This window comes from Bufo bufo, chromosome 3 (assembly GCF_905171765.1).
Source record: "Bufo bufo chromosome 3, aBufBuf1.1, whole genome shotgun sequence".
NCBI classification, from domain to species: domain Eukaryota; kingdom Metazoa; phylum Chordata; class Amphibia; order Anura; family Bufonidae; genus Bufo; species Bufo bufo.
In genome coordinates, this window is record NC_053391.1 from 109,116,984 (window position 1) to 109,138,857 (window position 21,874).

At 42.2% G+C, this 21,874-nt stretch overlaps 1 pseudogene; it reads left to right on the forward strand.

The window, feature by feature from the left end:
- The first annotated feature begins 331 nt into the window (after positions 1-331).
- LOC120993646 lies at positions 332-20,040 on the forward strand (annotated as a pseudogene).
- The last annotated feature ends 1,834 nt before the right edge of the window (positions 20,041-21,874 follow it).

The following is a 21,874-nucleotide window of genomic DNA, read 5'->3' on the forward strand; positions in this document are numbered from 1 at the left end:
GGCAGACACCAAAACGCTGCTTGCAGCGTTTTGGTGTCCGTCTGACAAAACTGAGCCAAGCGGATCCGTCCTGACACACAATGTAAGTTAATGGGGACGGATCCGTTTTCACTGACACGATCTGGCACAATAGAAAACGGATCCGTCCCCCATTGACTTTCAATGGCGTTCAAGACGGATCCGTTTTGGCTATGTTAAAGATAATACAAACGTATCCGTTCTGAATGGATGCATGCGGTTGTATTTCTGAATGGATGCGTTTGTGCAGATCCATGATGGATCCACACCAAACGCGAGTGTGAAAGTAGCCTAATTTGTTCAATCAAAATGAATGAACTTTCAAGCATTAGAAGACCAAACCCTTAAAGCTGTTGTATTGTATGATAAATTGATCTTTACTTTTTAAGATGGAGAAAAGATTCAACTTGATGACAGTGTTATTCGAGAATCTGTTGAAGAAGCGAAGAAGAGGGTGGATTCGGCATATGCCCAGACTAGGAAAGAGTAAGATTACTGCAGACTGGATTAAAAAATGTACCACAAGACAACTATTGGTATATGAGTGCTTAAAGAGCACCCCTATGTGGTACTATGTTATTACCCTAGTGTAATGTAATCTAGGCCAAGATATACAGGTTCTTATGTAGCAAGGATACTCAACTAATGATCGCGAGGGCCACTTACGATCAGGTGAAGGTCTGAGCTGCAAACAACAATCCTGGAATACTAAATACGTGCAAAAGTTCATTTATTTCAGTAATACAACTTAAAAGGAGTTGCAAGGTTCAATATTCTAGGCTCACACTCTAGTCAGCTAATTAATCCATATTCCCTGAGCAAAGGGTACCTGAGATTGTGACCAGAGGCGTATCTAGTGAAAATGGCGCCTATGGCAAGCACTGAAACTGCGCCCCTGTCAAAATATTTTAAACCCATCTTTCAGATAACCTTAACAAAAAAAAAAACACGATAGCTCTTTTGTAGAACCCCCATAAAAACTTACAGTTACTTGACTTGGCCCTTGGGGATCTCGGACGCCACTTCAACACTTTGGCCGGGGGCTCGGCGGAGCTGATGTTGTGTTTTAACCTAATGAGAAAGATTTCATAATAAGGATTTGGAGAAAGGGCAGAGGGATAGCAGAGCAGGGAGAGGCTGGTGCTGCTACTAGGGGGTCATACCATGGGGGAGTAATAAAGCCCACCATAATGCCCCCCCAGTAGTAATAATTCTCCTTATAATATGCAAAACATTTGTAATGCCCCCAGTTGAGCTAATGTTCCCATAATGTGCCAATATAAAATACCCCTTCTCAGTGCCCCCGTAGATGACCCCCATAGTGCCCCCCCCTTCCCCATAGTACCCACCATAATGTGTCCCAGTATAAAATGCCCCTATACAGAGCCCCCATATAAAATATCTTCTTTTTTAGCCTCAGTAGATGCCCCTATAGTGCCCCCCAATAATCTGCAGTAAGATGTGCCCCCATAGATGCCCCCAATCATGTGCCAGTAATAAGAGCCCCCCCACCATCATGTGCCAGTAGCCAGAGCCCCCCCATATCATGTCAGTAGCCAGAGCCCCCCCATATCATGTGTCAGTAGCCAGAGCCCCCCATATCATGTGCCAGTAGCCAGAGTGCCCCCAATCATGTGCCAGAAATAAGAGCCCCCCCACCATCATGTGCCAGTAGCCAGAGCCCCCCATATCATATGCCAGTAGCCAGAGCCCCCCCATATCATGTGCCAGTAGCCCCCCTTATGTGCCAGTAGCCCCCCTATGTGCCAGTAGCCCTCCTTATCATGTGCCAGTAGCCCCCCTTATCATGTGCCAGTAGCCCCCTTATCATGTGCCAGTAGCCCCCCTTATCATGTGCCAGTAGCCCCCCTTATCATGTGCCAGTAGCCCCCCATATCATGTGCCAGTAGCCAGAGCCCCCCCCATATCATGTGCCAGTAGCCAGAGCCCCCCCCACCATCATGTGCCAGTAGCCAGAGCCCCCCCATATCATGTGTCAGTAGCCAGAGCCCCCCCATATCATGTGTCAGTAGCCAGAGTGCCCCCATATCATGTGCCAGTAGCCAGAGTGCCCCCATATCATGTGCCAGTAGCCCCCCATATCATGTGCCAGTAGCCCCCCTTATCATGTGCCAGCCCAGTAGTCCCCCCTTATCATGTGCCAGCCCAGTAGTCCCCCCTTATCATGTGCCAGCCCAGTAGTCCCCCCTTATCATGTGCCAGCCCAGTAGCCACCCTTATCATGTGCCAGCCCAGCCCAGTAGTCCCCCCTTATGTGCCAGCCCAGTAGCCCCCCTTATGTGCCAGCCCAGTAGCCCCCCTTATCATGTGCCAGCCCAGTATTGTACCTATATAAAAAAATAAAAAAAAATAATACACTTATACTTACCTCCAGCAATGCGATGCGATGCAGGCCACCTCTTCCGTCTGTGTGTCCCTCGCTATACGGCTCAGGCGACGCGATGACGTCATCGCGCCATCACCGGCCTCTGATAGGCTGCCAGCACTAAGCCGGCAGCCTATCAGAGGAACAGGAGGGGACACACCTCTCCCTCCTCTGCCGCAGCACAGACAGGCATCTGTATTGTCGTCCTGAGGACGGCAATACAGATGACTATGGAGATGAGCGCTTCCGCAATGGAGGCGCTCATCTCCTGCTCTGCCCTGCCGCCGGCCGCGGCCGCCCCCACTTGTCACCAGGGCCGCAGCGCTGGGGTGCGGGGCCCGGGCACCCACTGCACCCCGTGTAGGATCGGCCCTGGTCGCCCCCCCCGCTTGGCGCCTATGGCACTAGCCATGGCTGCCATAGCTTGGATACGCCACTGATTGTGACTTTAGGGTTTTCATAAGCTGTAAGGGTGGGTTCACACTAGCGTTAGGGATTCCTTTATGGCTTTCCGTTATAACATAGTTATAACGGAAAATAACGGAATCCATAAGACGGAAGGACGGATCCGTTCTTCTGCCCATAGACTTGTATTATGACGGAATGCAAAACGGAAGCCTTTAAAAGGCATTCCATTTGTTTTCCGTCCTAATAGAAGTCTATGGGATTCAAAACAGATCCGTCTTGGTCCCGGTATGCAAGACGGAAAAAAAGTCCTGTCGACATGTTATAACGGAAAGCCATAACGGAATCTCTAACGCTAGTGTGAACCCACCCGAAGCCATAATCATCCAAATTATACCAAATAAAGGCTTCAAACATCTCACTTTGCATGTAATGAGTCTAGCTCATATGTTAGTTTCACCTTTTAAGTTGCATTACTGAAATAAATGTATTTCAGTAATGCAATTCAGTATTATTTGTCACTGGGAAACCAGACCACAAAATGAATTAGGACGTCAGACTCTTCAATTAATTCAGACCCCCAAACTCATTCAGATGCCAAACTAGACCCCTAATTTTGATTACGACCCTAAACCAAACCCTTAAAATTCATCAGACCCCAGAACAGACAGCTAAATAAATCCAGACCTCAGATTAAACCCTTAAAGGAAACCTGTCACCTAAAAAACGCCTCCCAAACCACCAGCATTACCTTAAAGTAGCCAACAGTATGTTTCTAAAGATCCTATTCTTTCTCCGGCCAGATGCACCAAAATCTTGAAAAACGAACTTTAATCCCCTGCATGCGCTATGTAGCAGCAGAGTTCGAAGTCAAGGGGACAGTGCCCTCCTCGCTTCAAGTCAGGATAACCACACCCCCTTTCTCTGCCCCATTGCTTTTAATTATCGGCTAGCTGTCAATTAAAAGCGAAGGGGCAGGGAAAGGGGGTGTGGTTATCCTGACTTGAAGCGAGGAGGCCGCTGCCCTCTTGACTTTGAACTCTGCTGTTACATAGTGCGTGCAGGGGATTAAAGTTCGTTTTTCAAGATTTTGGTGCATCTGGCCGGAGAAAGAAAAGGAACTTTAGAAACATACTGCTGGCTACTTTAAGGTAATGCTGGTGGTTTGGGAGGTGTTTTTATGTGACAGGTTCCCTTTAAAGCTGCACTAACTTTTCAAAAAAACTTTAGATATGTCAAAGAGATATATGAAAAGCTTTGATCGGTGGAGGTTTGAGTGCTGAGAACCACACCAATCTCTAGAAGGGTAGAATGGCATGTACATATTGCACAACATCTCTCGCTTCTGAGGAGGGAATCGAGACAGCCCATACACTTCCATGTCCCCCTTCTCATACAGCGAGGAGAGAGAGCGCAATATGTGCTTCTCTCCCTTCATTCTAGAGATTGGTGTGGGTCTCAGCACTCACACCCTATGACATATCAAATGTTTTTTGGAAAGTTAGTGATGCTTTAAAATCAATTTGAACCCAGACTAGCCCCTAAAATTAATCAGACCTGAGATCAGAGGGAAAACAATGAAGAGAATCACTTTCTGCTGGATTTTGACATTTTTGGGTTATCATTTCACATTAATAATAATTCCTTTGGAGAGAGTTCAGAGAAGAGCTACTAAACTAGTACATGGATTGCAGGATAAAACTTTCCAGGAAAGATTAAAGGACCTTAACATGTATAGCTTGGAAGAAAGACGAGACAGAGGGGATATGATAGAAACTTTTAAATACATAAAGGGAATCAACAAGGTAAAAGAGGAGAGAATATTTAAAAGAAGAAAAACTGCTACAAGAGGACATAGTTTTAAATTAGAGGGGCAAAGGTTTAAAAGTAATATCAGGAAGTATTACTTTACTGAGAGAGTAGTGGATGCATGGGATAGCCTTCCTGCAGAAGTGGTAGCTGCAAATACAGTGAAGGGGTTTAAGCATGCATGGGATAGGCATAAGGCCATCCTTCATATAAGATAGGGCCAAGGGCTATCCATAGTACTCAGTATATTGGGCAGACTAGATGGGCCAAATGGTTCTTGTCTGCCGACACATTCTATGTTTCTATGTTTCTATTGATGGTGTGGATCTTATGTGAAATGATAAAAACATCATGACATGTTCTTGGTCTGTAAAGTGGGTGGTGGTGGGTCTTCAAACAAAATTTTTCCAGTTGGCTTAAAGATATTACAGTCCGACACTTAGTCTCCCTAATCATTAATGTCATATCCCTACAGAAATCACAATGTTGATCACTAGATCCTCCTGGATATGTTTATTCAGTCCAGAGTTTAAGCAAGTATTTGTGACGCCCTTGGATAAAGGTCCAGGAATATTCATTTGTCCCTTTTATCCCTCTTTTCTAAGTTGTCTTAGATAATTAGAATATTTTTGTCTAATATTCTTGCTAATTAAAAAATTTCAATGTGCTTTAAGTTTGAAGGAACGTTCCAAAAGGGAAGCTGCAAAACTTTCAGATGTTATGGCATTCTTCAAGCAAGCAGTGGGAGCAGCTAGAAATATCATCCGATCAGCAGATTACTTGGACATCACTCATCAGCTCATAAATGAAAAGCTGAAAATGATCTACCCTGATTCTTTAAATGTTTCAGGTATTAAAATAAACAACGCTCTTATGTGCATTAGAATATCATTAATCGTATTGATGTGTTTGAGTTTTGTTATGTAAAAGCTGTTGAAAAGGCAATACCTTTTTTTAAAAATGAAAAACATAGCCAAAAAGCTGGAATTCAACCGGCTGATAATAATTATATAAGACAACATAGTCGTATTCATTTTTAATTGCAATATTTAAAACCATCCTCTAAAAGTAAACAGCAATTAGTCATTTTTAGTAATCAGTAGAGGTAGAATAAGCTTCCATAGTAAAGCTGCACATTTTAAGATGTAGCCAACATGAAGCAATTAAAAGATCTCTGTTTGCTGTTGTAGAGTAGGAACTTTGATTGTTCACCAGTGAATAAAAAAATCTGGATCATGTGATGGATAAACCTGGTGCACAGCTCATAGAAGGTACAGAACAATTATCAGACTTGCATCTTGCAATAGGCCAAGCACGTGTGGGACCATCACCTCAGGATAGGTCATCAATATCAGATCGGCGGGGGTCCGACTCCCGCAATCCCTGGCGATCAGCTGTTTGAAAATAACACAGCGTTCATACGAGCGCTGCCTTACCTACACTGTTTACCTGCATGCTGTTGCAATTGCAATGGTTAGCAGGTGTAATTACAACTTCAATGGAACGGCTCTGGCTTCAAGTGAATACGAAGGAGCCATCCCATAGAAGTGAATGCGAACGGCTTATTTGTAATAACGTCTTCTCACCTCTGCAATTACCGCAAAAGCAGGTAACAGGGAAGAGAAGGCGGCACTCATATGAATGCTGTGTTATCTTCAAACAGCTAATCGGTGGAGGTGCTAGGAGTCGGACACCTGCCGATCTGATATTGATGAACTATCCTGAGGATAGGTCATCAATATAAAAAAAAGCAGACAGCCCCTTTAAAATATATCTCTAATTATAAACAACTGTCCATAAATAAAAGCAGTGATAATAAACTTTGCAATAGTAACATAGTAACATAGTTTGTAAGGCTGAAAAAAGACATCTGTCCATCCAGTTCAGCCTGTTATCCTGCAAGTTGATCCGGAGGAAGGAAAATAAAAAAGTGAGGTAGAAGCCAATTTTTCTCATGTTGGAGGAAAAAAATTCCTTCCCGACTCCAATCAGGCAATCAGATAACTCCCTGGATCAAAGACCCATCTCTAGTAGCTATAGCCTGTAATATTATTACACTCCAGAAATACATCCAGGCCCCTCTTGAACTCTTTTAGTGAATTCGCCATCATCACCTCCTCAAGCAGAGAGTTCCATAGTCTCACTGCTCTTACCGTAAAGAATCCTCTTCAATAATCCTCTTCTGCAATAAAATATTTTATTGCATAAAAAAGGCCTCTTTCTCCACTTACCAGATTCCCTTTCTCAACATCCGTTATTCTCAGAAGAGGAGATGGATTTTCAGAAACGCTTCAAATATTTTAACATCACAGCTTCGTTTAATTTTTATACTATCATAATGGAGCGGCTTTTTATATGTATTTACTCAGCCTCTGATGTCAATGCTGAGCATTGTACAAATGTTTTTGATCGCTCTACAAACATTTATCTGCATATTGCTCTTTCATACAATGCTTTTAGGGGTGAAAACATTCAGAATACAGCCAGTGATGGAACATGCTATGATTTTTTACTTCCCACAGATTCTAGAGACTAAAGATCACACGGCCAGGTTTCCTGATGCAGTTTTGGAAACCAAAATTATGAGTGGATATTAAAAGGCGAGAAAGTATACAGGACATATACATCTTTTCTTTTTAAGTAACTTCTAATTCACTCCTGAGTTTGACTTCCAAAACTGCATCAGGAAACCTGACCGTGTGGCCGTACCCTAAATCTCTGTATACCCCCTTAGGAAATCAGAGGTGCACAGAGGTATAGTACAGGCCCCTTAGCATCTATTGCAAATCCATACAACACAGATCTGAAAAAGACAATTGTATGAGCCGTTACACGTGTGCAGCATTCTTCATTCACCTCCTCTGTATAGGTGACCCTTACTGGAAAGCACAGAAAATACTATGTTCCTGCACTGTTTTCACACATCTACAATATACATTTATTTGGATGCTAGTAATACAATACAATATCATGCTGTTATTAATGTGCACGTTTCTTGGTAGATGTTTTAACAGAGGAACAAAATAAAATAATTTCTCAGCTAACTGGATGCGCCTATCAGTTCTTACCAAAAGTGTGTGACCCTGAACCGTACCGCAGCATCACTGGAGAGTGTAATAATAGGTAAGGAAAATCTCAGCAGAGGAGTAATGACCTGCCTTATATGAAGAAGCTGTCAATATCATAGTATTAAATAATCATACTGAGATAAAGCTAAGAATAAATTGTATTCAATACTCCAACCTCTAATCAGGGGAAATATCTAAGGCCCCTTTCACATGGGCGAGAATTCCGCACGGGTGCAATGCGTGAGGTGAGCGCATTGCACCCGCACTGAATCCGGACCTATTTACTTCAATGGGGCTGTGCAGATTAGCGGTGATTTTCACGCATCACTTGTGCGTTGCGTGAAAATCGCAGCACATTCTATATTCAGTGTTTTTCACGCAAAGCAGGCCCCATAGAAATGAATGGGGGTGCGTGAAAATCGCATAGCATCCACAAGCAAGTGCGGAAGCGGTGCGATTTTCACACATGGTTGCTAGGAGAGAATGTTAGTAAATTAATTAAAGTCAATGTACTATATTATTTTACCTTATAACATGGTTATAAAAGAAAATAATAGCATTCTTAATACATAATGCTTACCAAAATGTTGCTTGAGGGGTTAAAAAATAAAAAAAATTAACTCACTTCATCCACTTGATCGCGCAGCTGGCATCGTCTTTCAGAACCTGCAAAAAGACCTTTGATGATGTAATCGAGCTCACCATTTATTTATGTTTTTTACAGAAAGACAGCTATTCTTGGTGCATCCAACACTGCGTACAAACGCCTTCTCAAGCCAGAATACGAGGATGGTATATCACTGCCACGAGGCTGGACTCAAAGCCGTCCCATCAATGGGTTTACTCTACCATTGGTAAGAATATCTTACACACTGTAGTTGCATAGTTCATAAGGTTGAAAACAAACATCCATCTGGAGCAACCTATAATCCTACTGTGTTGATCCAGTGAAAGGCAAAACCCTTATGAGATGGTTTCCAGTAGACCAGTATTGGAGGAACATTTCATTCCTGACTCCAAATATAGCAATCAGAATAAATCTCTGGATTAACGTCCCATCTGCAGAAAGCTAGTACCATAAATTCAAGAAAGGAATCCAGGCTTGTGAAATGACTCAAACATCTCAATATCCTGTGCAGATAGTTCCATAGTCTCACTGCTCTTACAGTAAAGAACCTCCATCTAAGATGATAGACATAAAGGATGCCCACTTGTCATTTTTACAGGCCTAGATATAAAAAGGTCATTATACAGATCTCTGTACTGTCCATTCATATATTTTACACTGTAATTAGATCTCCCCATCTTTTTTTAAGACTAAGCAAACTGTGTCGGTACTACAGATGACCTTCTTTATTACCTTGGTCACCATCCTTTGCACCCGCTCTACTTCAGTCATGTTCTTGTTATATACAAGTGTGGTAAATCGTACACAATATTCCATGTGTGCTCTGTGATTTATATAGAGGCAAAACTATGTTCTTCTCATGAGTATCTATCTATGCCTCTTTTGGTGCATCCCATGACTTAGCATTGGTAGCTCAAGTGGCAGTGGCAATGTCTACCAAGATCTCTAAGGCCTCCTGCACACGACCGTTTTTTCCCCCCATTTACTGGCCGTTTTTTGCGTTCCGTATACGGTCCGTATACGGAACCATTAATTTCAATGGTTCCGCAAAAAAAACGGAATGTACTCCGTATGCATCCCGTTTCCGTATTTCCATTTTTCCGTTCCGTTTAAAGATAGAACATGTCCTATTATTGCCCGCAAATCACGTTCCGTGGCTCCATTCAAGTCAATGGGTCCACAAAAAAACTGAACACATACGGAAATGCATCCGTATGTCTTCCGTTTCCGTTCCGGTTTTTGCGGACACATCTATTGAAAATGTTATGCCCAGCCCAATTTTATCTTTGTAATTACTGTATACTGTATATGCCATACGGAAAAACGGAACAGAAGCGGAAACACAACAGAAACAAAAAACGGAACGACGGATCTGTGAAAAACGGACCGCAAAACACTGAAAAAGCCATACGGTCGTGTGCAGGAGGCCTAAGTCTCAGTAGGAGTTTCAGTCAGTGCTCTACTATTTGCTACATAAATGTACTTTCTGTTTCTTGGCCTACATACATGACCATATTGATCTTAAAGGGGTTTTCCAAATCCTCCAACAGCCCCCCTATGTGCCGAGTCACTCACATGTAATATACTTACCCCGCTCCCCGCACCGCTCCTGGTCCCCACACTGCCGCTGCAGATTTTACCTGTACACGGATGAAAACATCCGGTGTCGGAGGGGGAGCAGCCAATAGCAGACGGGGACGAGCCTCCCTAGCATCGCCGGTGACGCTAGTGAGGCTCGTCCTCGTCCCCGCCTGCCATTGGCTGCTTCCCCAGACACTGGATGTCAGGGGTCTGGCACATGGGCTGGCTGTTGGAGAACTTGGATAACCCCTTTAAATTGCCATCCCTCTTCCCAAGCCTCCAGCTTACCCAAAATATTCTGCAATACTATATTATCATGCTCTTTGTGGATCACTTTGCAGGAACTTTGTATCATCTGCAAATACTCTAATTCTGCTGCAAAAACCCCCAGCAAGGCCATTAGTAAACATATAAGAAAGAACAGGGTTCAATATTGACCCCTGTGGCACCCCACTGGTGACTGTGACCCAGTCTGAAGATGGACCATTAATCCCTCTGAGACAGTTGTTATCCCATGTACACATAGTCTCACCTAGTCCCAGCATTCTTATTTTATGTACCAACCTTCCACAGCATTACCCTGGTACAGTCCAGAACGTATCTCCTCATGGAGATAAGATTACCTTGACAGATCCAATCCCTTATGAATCTGTGCTTTTCTAACAATCTTCCATGAAGGGGTGAAAGAATGGAATTAGGGCTTGGGGTATTTTCAGTAACTTGCATGGTAATTTGGGGGTTACTACTTCTACAACTACATTGTTTCTGGCTAGCCATTATATACACAGTTTGAGAGGCCCATCATTTCTATTTGAACCCATAATATTCATTTAAAGCTTATGTAGTTTGCTGGAAACAGCAGACTTGTCACAGTGAAGTGAATGTAATGGCATTATGTAGGAGGACGTACTGTGCCCCCCCCCTCCGCTCGCCAGCTGCAGCCCATGATTTGCAGAAACATCAGATTTGTCTATTAGAGGGGCTGTCTAGCATTTTACACCCATGGCCCATCCCTGAGATATTAGCTGTTCTGTAGTGGCTTCTGCGCTGGAACTAGTAGATATTGCTGGTTACTGCAGCGCTGCTCCAAGTCATTTCAATGGCAGTAACCAGCTCCATACACTATACCAGTCATGGTCAACCTGCGGCCCTCCAGCTGTTGCAAAACTACAACTCCCAGCATGCCCAAACAGCCTACAGCTATCAGCCTACAGCAGGGCATTGTGAGAGTTGTAGTTTTAGCTGGAGGGCCGCAGGTTGAGCATCCCTGCACTATACAATGGATGGAGCTGTCTAGTTCTCATGCCAATTTCCAGTGACGGAGCTACTCCTGAACAGCTGTTGGTCCCCCACATATCTGATAATGATGACCTATCCTGATGACACTGAGCAACATATAGGTTGATGTTATTGAGGTAAGAATTCTTCTATGACATACGAGATGAGCGAAGTTTAGAAAACTTAATTTCTCAAAGAAATTCGCTTCATGATTAAGTGCTTTGTCACTTAACTAGTTTCCTTGTAAGTAGCAGGCGCATTGGCGGGGAACAACAATTGTGCCGCCCCCCATCATTCAATACTGCAGATGCCGGGTTCATCACTGATCGCGGCATCTGAGATCAAAAATTAGGGCTTTCAGGGCTTAATCAGTGAAAAAAAAAATCATACTCGCCTCATCTATTTGAGTGCAAAGAGGCCACCGTGGCCATCTTGATTGAAGATCTTGCGCAAAATCTCACTTGGCATATGATTACATTATAATGCTGGCCTGCATGGTGACGTCATAAGTCATCGCGCACAAGATTTTGAGCGGGATCTTCAATCAAATGGATGAGGCGAGCATGATTTTTTTTTTTACCACCATTTCAGGGAAAATTGATTCGTTACCATGAAGCACAAGGAAATTCGGCTTCGCAGCAAATTGAATTTTCCCTGAAATTCGTATCAAAGTTCACTTCACTTCATCACTATTTGGCATGCTTATAACATAATGCCTTTTTTTTGCAACAGGCACGTGAAGTATCAAATCAAATTGTTAAATTATCTACGGAATCATTGAAACTGGATGACGGCCGATCTCTTATGTTCATGCAATGGGGTCAGTGGTTGGATCATGACCTTGACCTCTCTGTTGGTACACCAACAACTTCATCATTTTTGCAAAATGTGAATTGTGCTAAGAGCTGCGTCAACACATACCCTTGTTTCCCTTTAATGGTAAGACTTTTTTCATTGACGTATTCACATATCAATGCTCAGGTTATTTTACTGAGGAAATTGTAAGATTATAATATAAACATATTTAAGAATTTGACATATATCTGTCTTTTTGTGCTGGACATTTTTCAAAAAGTGACAAGTTTTTCATGTTTGACACGGACCCCATACAATCTCATCAGAGCCATGTGCACGGAGCCGGTACAGATGTGCATGGAGGCCATACTGCTCCTAGTACTGAGCCACATGGAGTCTGTGTACTGCCATATAGACAGCAATGCATCTACAGGTAATAGCTCCATAATGTGTCATCAGATTTGTATGGAATCTGACAGAATGAATCCTCTGTTTGCCTCCATACGTTTCTGCGGGTACAGTAAAGGCCACATGCAGTTTGAATAGGAATCCTATGCATGAAGCCTTAACTTCTAAGATGTAATTTGTCAGCATGTTTAATCAATATAATAAAATCAATAATCAAAAAAAACTATCAATTTATTATAAAAGTACAGTCAGGTCCATAAATATTGGGAGATCGACACAATTCTAACATTTTTGGCTCTATACACCACCACAATGGATTTGAAATGAAACGGACAAGATGTGCTTTAACTGCAGACTGTCAGCTTTAATTTGAGGGTATTTACATCCAAATCAGGTGAACGGTGTAGGAATTACAACAGTTTGCATATGTGCCTCCCACTTGTTAAGGGACCAAAAGTAATGGGACAATTGTCTTCTCAGCTGTTCCATGGCCAGGTGTGTGTTATTCCCTCATTATCCAAATTACAATGAGCTGTCACTATCAGTGAAGCAAGCCATCATTAGGATGAAAAAACAAAACAAACCCATCAGAGAGATAGCAGAAACATTAGGCGTGGCCAAAACAACTGTTCGGAACATTCTTAAAAAAAGGAACGCACCGGTGAGCTCAGCAACACCAAAAGACCTGAAAGACCACGGAAAACAACTGTGGTGGATGACCGAAGAATTCTTTCCCTGGTGAAGAAAACACCCTTCACAACAGTTGGCCAGATCAAGAACACTCTCCAGGAGGTAGGTCTATGTGTGTCAATGTCAACAATCAAGAGAAGACTTCACCAGAGTGAATACAGAGGGTTCACCACAAGATGTAAGCCATTGGTGAGCCTCAAAAACAGGAAGGCCAGATTAGAGTTTGCCAAACGACATCTAAAAAAGCCTTCACAGTTCTGGAACAACATCCTATGGACAGATGAGACCAAGATCAACTTGTACCAGAGTGATGGGAAGAGAAGAGTATGGAGAAGGAAAGGAACTGCTCATGATCCTAACCATACCACCTCATCAGTGAAGCATGGTGGTAGTAGTGTCATGGCGTGGGCATGCATGGCTGCCAATGGAACTGGTTCTCTTGTATTTATTGATGATGTGACTGCTGACAAAAGCAGCAGGATGAATTCTGAAGTGTTTCGGGCAATATTATCTGCTCATATTACGCCAAATGCTTCAGAACTCATTGAACGGCGCTTCACAGTGCAGATGGACAATGACCCAAAGCATACTGCAAGAGTTTTTTAAGGGAAAGAAGTGGAATGTTATGCAATGGCCAAGTCAATCACCTGACCTGAATCCGATTGCGCATGCATTTCACTTGCTGAAGGCAAAACGAAACGGAAAATGCCCCAAGAACAAGCAGGAACTGAAGAAGTTGCAGAAGAGGCATGGCAGAGCATCACCAAGGATGAAACCCAGCGTCTGGTGATGTCTATGCGTTCCAGACTTCAGGCTATAATTGACTGTAAAGGATTTGCAACCAAGTATTAAAAAGTGAAAGTTTGATTTAAGATTATTATTATGTCCCATTACGTTTGGTCCCTTAACAAGTTGGAGGCACATATACAAACTGTTGTAATTCCTACACCATTCACCTGATTTGGATGTAAATACCCTCAAATTAAAGCTGACAGTCTGCAGTTAAAGCACATCTTGTTCGTTTCATTTCAAATCCATTGTGGTGTTGTATAGAGCCAAAAAAATTAGAATTGTGTCGATGTCCCAATATTTATGGAACTGACTGTTTTTCTACATTGACTATTTTTCATTGGTTGCTATATTTCCAGATTCCACCAACTGACCCTCGGTATGTCAATGGCAGTGAATGTATATCGATGATTCGTACTGCATCAGTGTGCAGTCTGACAAGTCCTGTGCGTGAGCAGATGAATGGCCTGACTTCATTCATTGATGGAAGCCAGGTGTATGGAAGTGACCAGAATCTCGCCACCTTGCTTCGAAACAAGACAAACCAACTGGGTCTTTTGGCTGTTAATCAGAACTTCACCGACAATGGATTTCCCTACCTGCCTTTTAGTGGGAATGGACCTGACCAATGTTCTAGGACCAACCTAACATTGGGAGTACCGTGTTTCGTGGCAGGTGAGTTTATAAAAGTTTTTTTTGTGGTGCTTGTGGCATTTCTAAGTGTACCCAGGCTTGGACTGGCCCACAGGTGAATCCCCGGTGGGCCCCTGAGCAAGATGGGCCCCTAGTCTCCCACCCCCTGCACAAGTGGCACATAACACAGTAGACTTATCGCACTGCATACACATTTTCAATGTACAGCACCTCAACCAGCCTATGTTCATATAAAAAACTTGATAGATTATTAAAGAAACTCCCCAGTTTATTATTATAGACATGATCAGAGCTGAGATTCCATATAGGTATAGAGGAAAGCTGCCAGTGTCTTCTTCTCCCCAGGACCTACCTTCTCAAAGTTGCTGCAGGGACCCCCATATTCAATCATCTGGTGTCATCTTGCTGCTGTGTGAGCAAGTAATATTTTAATGTATCCATACGGAGGGCCCCCAAAATAAATTATACTAGTGGGCCCTAAGCACCCCAGTCCGACACTGAGTGTACCTATATAAAAAATGTCAGTCGTTGCTTAGGCAGGTGTAGATGTATATTTTATGTAGTGCAGGCAGAACTGTAATGTGTTTAACCAGAGTTTTTGGGTTGTGTAAAAATACCCTTTATGCCTTTTAAATATGCAAACTATAAGCCACTCAGAGGCCCCCTCTCCTCTCACAGTATGCAGTCTCACACCACAAAGAGGGAGAGATGCTGCAGCACCTTTCTCCTCTCCATTCCTCCCTGTCTCCATGTTATTCTGTTTATGGGTGTTAGGTTGTTGTTTTGAGGGTTTGGTCCTGATGGAACATTGTGGTCCCATCGCTGCAGTTCTAGAACTAGTGACTGTGCCCGACTCTGCCCCTGAACATTAAAGTGAATAGAGATGAGCTCAGGATAAGCTGCAGTACCACAGCCACACCATGTGTACAGATGTGCCTCTGTGTCTGAAGCAATAGTCCTAAGAGTCAGACTCCCACTATCCTGGGAACAGGTCATCAATGTCCTCCCCATATATCTGGTGACATTTCTTCATCTTTGCAATGGTTTCGATTATTATTTTCAGGGGATAGCCGTTCTAACGAGCAACCCATGCTGACGACATTCCATACACTTTTCTTGAGAGAGCACAACCGCATTGCTACTCAGTTGCGTAAGTTAAACCCACGCTGGTCAGGAGAGACGCTATACCAAGAAACCCGCAAGATAATAGGAGCAGTCCAGCAGGTGCAGTATGATTTTTGAGTATTATACCATCAGATACCGTAGATTATGTTGCCAGATAATTTTCCTTTTACTAAAGCATATTTTTGTTTTTAAAACAGAAAATAACATACAAAGATTGGCTGCCTCTACTATTGGGCAATGAGATGTCAAAAGTTCTACCTCCTTATACATCCTATGACGAAGATGAGGACCCAAGAGTATCAAATGTCTTCACTATTGCCTTCAGAATGGGTCACACGATGATACAGCCATTCATTTACAGATTGGCAAATAATTTCTCTCCATACAGCCCCGAGCCAGTTGTCCCACTTCATGAAACATTTTTCGCTTCGTGGAGAATAGTGAGAAACGGTAACTTCTACTTCTCTATTAATTATTTTTCTATCATAACCTATTTCTGTCATTTTGCATACTATGTAGAATTTATAGTATTAGTATAGTGCAACATAGTACAGTATATGTAATCCTTTTAGTCTTACTCTGCTTTTCTGACAACCGTATATTACGCCCGCAGGTGGAATTGATCCTTTACTCAGGGGTACGATGGTCAATAAAGCAAAACTGAACCGCCAGGATCAGATAATGGTTGGTGAATTGAGAGAACGTCTTTTTCCAGTCGTTAATCGCATTGGCCGTGATCTAGCATCTTTTAACATACAACGGGGTAGAGACCATGGCTTACCAGGTAGGTGGGAACACATTAGCCCCTTACCCCTTATGTCCACACATAGAGAAAAAAATGCAGTCTTTTTGATTAAATTGATCTTTTTCAATTACTATTTAAAAACAGTCAGTAAATAAACTGGACACACAATCCCATAATATTTCTCTGATGGTAGTGAAGTAATTCTACATTTCTTTACCTCCTAGGATACAATGCTTGGAGAAGGTTCTGTAATCTTTCTGCACCACGTGATGTCGATGAATTAGCCGCTGTGCTGAATAGTCAGGAAGTTGCCAAAAAGCTAATTAATTTGTATGGAACTCCGGAAAATATTGACATCTGGGTTGGTGGAGTCTCTGAGCCCTTAGTTCCCAATGGAAGAACTGGGCAGTTGCTATCTTGTTTGATTGGAAACCAGTTTCGTAGGGCTAGAAATGGAGATAGGTATGTGCCAATTATCAATGCAACATTAAAATATATGTTTCTTTTTTTTTGGCTAGCTTTTAAAAACACAAGAATAAATTATCAGGTTCCAAAATAAATATTCATATAGTAAATGTTTGTGAAGCAGCAACAGATTTGTTGCAGTCTGCCCCATTCATCTGAATGGACTTGTAGAACTTTATGGGCCAGATTTATCATTACTCTGACAGCTCACTCCACTTTCACATATGGCTAAAGACAGTTTTAGCCAAGTCAGATTTATGATCGGCCCTTTGAGGCATCTTTTACACGGGCGTTGCGGGAAAATGTGCGGCTGCGTTGCGGGAACACCCGCAATTTTTCCGCGCGAGTGCAAAACATTGTAATGCGTTTTACACTCGCGTGAGAAAAATCACGCATGTTTGGTACTCAAACCCGAACTTCTTCACAGAAGTTCGGGCTTGGGATCGGTGTTCTGTAGATTGTATTATTTCTCCTTATAACATGGTTATAAGGGAAAATAATAGCATTCTGAATACAGAATGCATAGTAAAACGTCACTGGAGGGGTTAAAAAATAAATAAAAATAATTTAACTCACCTTAGTCCACTTGATAGCGCAGCCGGCATCTCCTTCTGTATTCTTTCTTTAGGACCTGGGTAAAGGACCTTTGATGACGTCACTCCGGTCATCACATGATCCATCACCATGGTAAAAGATCATGTGAAGTACCATGTGATGACCGGAGTGACGTCATCAAAGGTCCTTTACCCAGGTCCTAAAGAAAGAATACAGAAGGAGATGCCGGCTGCGCTATCAAGTGGACTAAGGTGAGTTAAATTATTTTTTACTTTTTTTTAACCCCTCCAGCGCTAGTTTACTATGCATTCTGTATTCAGAATGCTATTATTTTCCCTTATAACTATGTTATAAGGGAAAATAATAATAATGATCGGGTCTCCATCCCGATCATCTCCTAGCAACCGTGCGTGAAAATCGCACCGCATCCGCACTTGCTTGCGCATGCTTGCGATTTTCACGCAACCCCATTCACTTCTATGGGGCCTGCGTTGCGTGAAAAACGCAGAATATAGAGCATGCTGCGATTTTCACGCAACGCACAAGTGATGCGTGAAAATCACAGCTCATGTGAACAGCCCCATAGAAATGAATGGGTTGGTATTCAGTGCGGGTGCAATGCGTTCAACTAACGCATCGCATCCGCGCGGAATACTCGCCCGTGTGAAAGGGGCCTAAGACTGTAATAAATGTAATTTGACGGTAGCAGTTTATCCGTCAGTAAGCAGCTTTAAAAAAGTCGCACGTCTTTACGAAAAAGTCGCACGTTTTTATGAAAAAGTCGCATGTTCTATTAAAAAGTCTCATAAGATAAGCATGGTCCTCACTGGAGTGAAATTGCACATTTTTTTGCGACTTTTTAGCGATTTTTTAAATAGTCCCAATAGTAAATATGTCTAGAGATTCATTTACATAAGAAAACACGCCCACTTTCAGAAAACTGCCGAGTATAGTGCAGAGCAGAAAAAAGTCGCAAATTTGTGCGCAGTTTTAGCATTTGCGCATTTTTTTGCGACTTCTTCACTCAATTATTCTGACTTGAGCTAATGATAAATCTGGCCCATATGTTTGACACAAAAATAACTCCATTCAACTGAATAGAAAAAGAATCATTGGCAGAGATCTCAGTAACAAATCTGTGTGTAAATCTACCCAATATTTTTATTTTACCTAGTACTCAAGATCAAATAGAAAACAGATTAATGTGGGTCTGATTCTCAGCACCCCCATCGGGCACCTGTTTAACCACTTCCCGACCTTCCCCATGTACAGTAGAAGTTGGGTCTTTAAATATGGTGCCGGCTAGCGAGTGCAGCAAGCGCCATAGCAGCCCGGTTTCTGCTGTTTTAAACAGCAGACCCACGGAGCTAATGTCTGCTATAGGCAGTAATGCTGTTCGCAGAAAGTTTACCCTTCAGATGCTGTGGTCAAAAGTGACCATGGCATCTGAGACCTGAAAATCTAGAAGCACCCTAGCTTCCAGGCCTGAAACGACTTCCATGCCAGTGATCGGGCATGCCGTTCCTTTGTTCTGATGTGTTGAGTCTCTTTGAAGAAACCCAGCTTATCAGAGCCTTAGTTGCTATGGGGTCCTGCAGGTGTCAGAGCTCCATAGGATAACAGCAAGTGGGGCTTACAGCGCTTTTACAAAATGTAAAAAATATATATAGAAATTCAAATCACCCCCTTTCCCCAGTATTACAATAACAAAAAAACTATAAAAGTACATCATAAGCATCACTGTGTCCCTAAATGCTGAAACTATTTATACCATACGGCGAATGGTATAACTGAAAAAATCTAAATGGCCATTTTGCGATGGTATCAATAAAAACTACAGATCTTCCTGCAAAAAATGAGCTCTTACTCAGCTCTATAGACCTAACTATAAAAAGTTATGGGATCCGAATATGAAGATGAAAAGAGAAAAAAAAAATCCAAAGTTTTTTTTTTCTTTCAATGAAATGTGGTATTGTTGTGATCATACTGACTAAGAGAATGAAGGGCATGGGTCAGTTTGACTGCATAGAGAACGTTGTAAAAACTAAATATTAAACTGCATTTAAAAAAAATAATAAAATTCCAGCTTCACACTACATAGCATGCAACAGTAAATGGTGCCATTAGAAAGTATAAATACAAGTACTGCAAAAACAAGCCCTCATATGTCTATGTGAATTGACAAATAAAAAGTTATGACTCCAGGGGGGCAGGGAATAAAAAAATGAAAATCTCAAGGGGTTGAAAGGACTGTAGTGATTGTCCTTTTCATTGTTTACATGGGTCTGCCACCCAGCACAGTATAGGATATTATGACTTCTTCCCCTTGATATGAATGACTGTATCCACTGTGTGCTGGTAAACTAAGCCATGCAAACAATAATGGAGACTTTAGCTCTTGGTTAAATATCTCAGCCACTGAATCTTTCTATACCTTTCTAGTTTTTTTTATGAAGATTCTTCGGTATTCAGCCTGAAACAAAGAAAATCAATAAAGGCAGTGACACTGGCACATATCATATGTGCTAATACCAAAATTAAACGAGTTCCTCGAAATGTCTTTTTGGCCAATGAGTTCCCAGCAGATTTCATTGACTGTTCCAAATTCGCAGCAATGAACCTGAGTCCTTGGAAAGCTTAGATCACTGATGGTAAGTACACGCTAATACAACAATAAAACTTAAAGGGCATGTGTCATCAGAAAATGACCTATTGTTTAAATCATATTTTTATGTTTACCATATTTTAAAATAATTTTTGGTGATGTTATTTTTAATTTTCCATGTCAATATTTGCAGTTAAACAAAAAACATAAAATCCTGCAGTTTTCCCACTGGCCACTAAGCCTAATAATAGGCACTACTTCTTGGTCTGTACAGATCACTTTACTGTAGTCATCTGCTTATCTGTCATTCTATACTCCTGCCTGTAATGATATCATCTCTGTGTATAGATAAGACAGGATCCACCACAATAGGGGATTGTCAAATGTTATCTATTCTTTCCTTGTACAATGACCTCTGCACAGGTCACAGAGCGTGCCTAGAGAACTCTCCCATAGAAGTCACTGAGGTCCCCTCCTGATTATTATCTCGATGGTCCATGGGGCTGCCGTAAAGCAATTTTCTTAATGCTTTCTAAATGCTGTTAAGAACAGCTCAAGCAAGATGGCCGCCTCCATAATCAGGTTCAGAAAATAGAATAAAAATATCTGTAATCAGAAAATAAAAACGGATTAGGAAAAAGGGATATGTGCTTTAACTGGCAGATAACATTTTTGGTGACACATTTCCTGTAAAAAAAAGAAACATTAAATTTGATGAGCTGCTGAAGGTTTACAGCATACTGCTTTTACACTGGTGCTATAGGTGACGGCCATTAATTTAGGATGACGTATTGTTTAAGATGATTATGGATACAGATAATTTTGCTGATTCAATAGGCATAGGTCCAAATCGTGTCAGAATAGTACATAGTACGTTAAGAATTGTATGTGTTATGAATATATAAGTTATGGGTCAGTCCACAATGCACGGGCACCTTCCGTGGGGCAGGCGCATGGGGATCGCAGACCCATTCACTTGAATAGGTCCGGGATCCCTCCGTTTCGCAAAAAGATAGAGCATGTTCTATCTTTTTGAGGTGTGGAGGCACGGAACGGAACGCCAGAAAGCACTCGGTAGTGCTTCTGTAGTGTCCCGTTCCGTGCTTCCGTTCCGCATCTCCGGATTTGCGGACCCATTGAAATGAATGGGTCCGCATCACTGATGCGGAATGACAATGGAAAGGTGCCCGTGCAAATGCGGTCCGCAATACGGGAACTGGACACCAACAGTCGTGTGAATGAGCCCTATCTCAGTTCATTACCTGCAAGACCAACTACGTTGTGTATGTTGTCATGTGCCGATGTGGAGCTTTTTACATAGGCAAAACTTTAAGACCTATGTTTGAGAGGTATAGGGAACATTTGAACTCTGTGAGGACGGGAAAAGGATGCCCCCATCTCATTGACCATATATGTAAAGTACATGGGGGAAATATTAGATATTTAAGTTTTGCGGGCATCGAGGTTGTTCCTCCAATGATGCAGGGAGGCGATAGACACCGCCTTTTGCTCCAAAAGGAAGCAAGGTGGATAATTCGCTCAGATGCTGTAGGTGCATTAGGACTTAACGAGAGGAACGATCTCAGTGCATTTATTTAATAGCTTAGTAGTGCTGTGTGTTAGTTAAAATACTTATCGTGTTTTGGTTTTAATGTGAATTGTAGCGTCATATGTTGCTATGTTAATTGTACATGATGACGCTTAAAAAGGGCGCAGATTCAGTGCCATGACGCCAGTAGCCGGAAGAAGCACAGTTGCGCGAAACGGCCGGCGCTACTTAGCTCTCTGGGAGAAGCTAGTCTGCCCCAGCCCTGTTTTTATCTCTACTCATATTGATGAATGATTCCAGTGGTGAGTGCCGCCTGTTTAT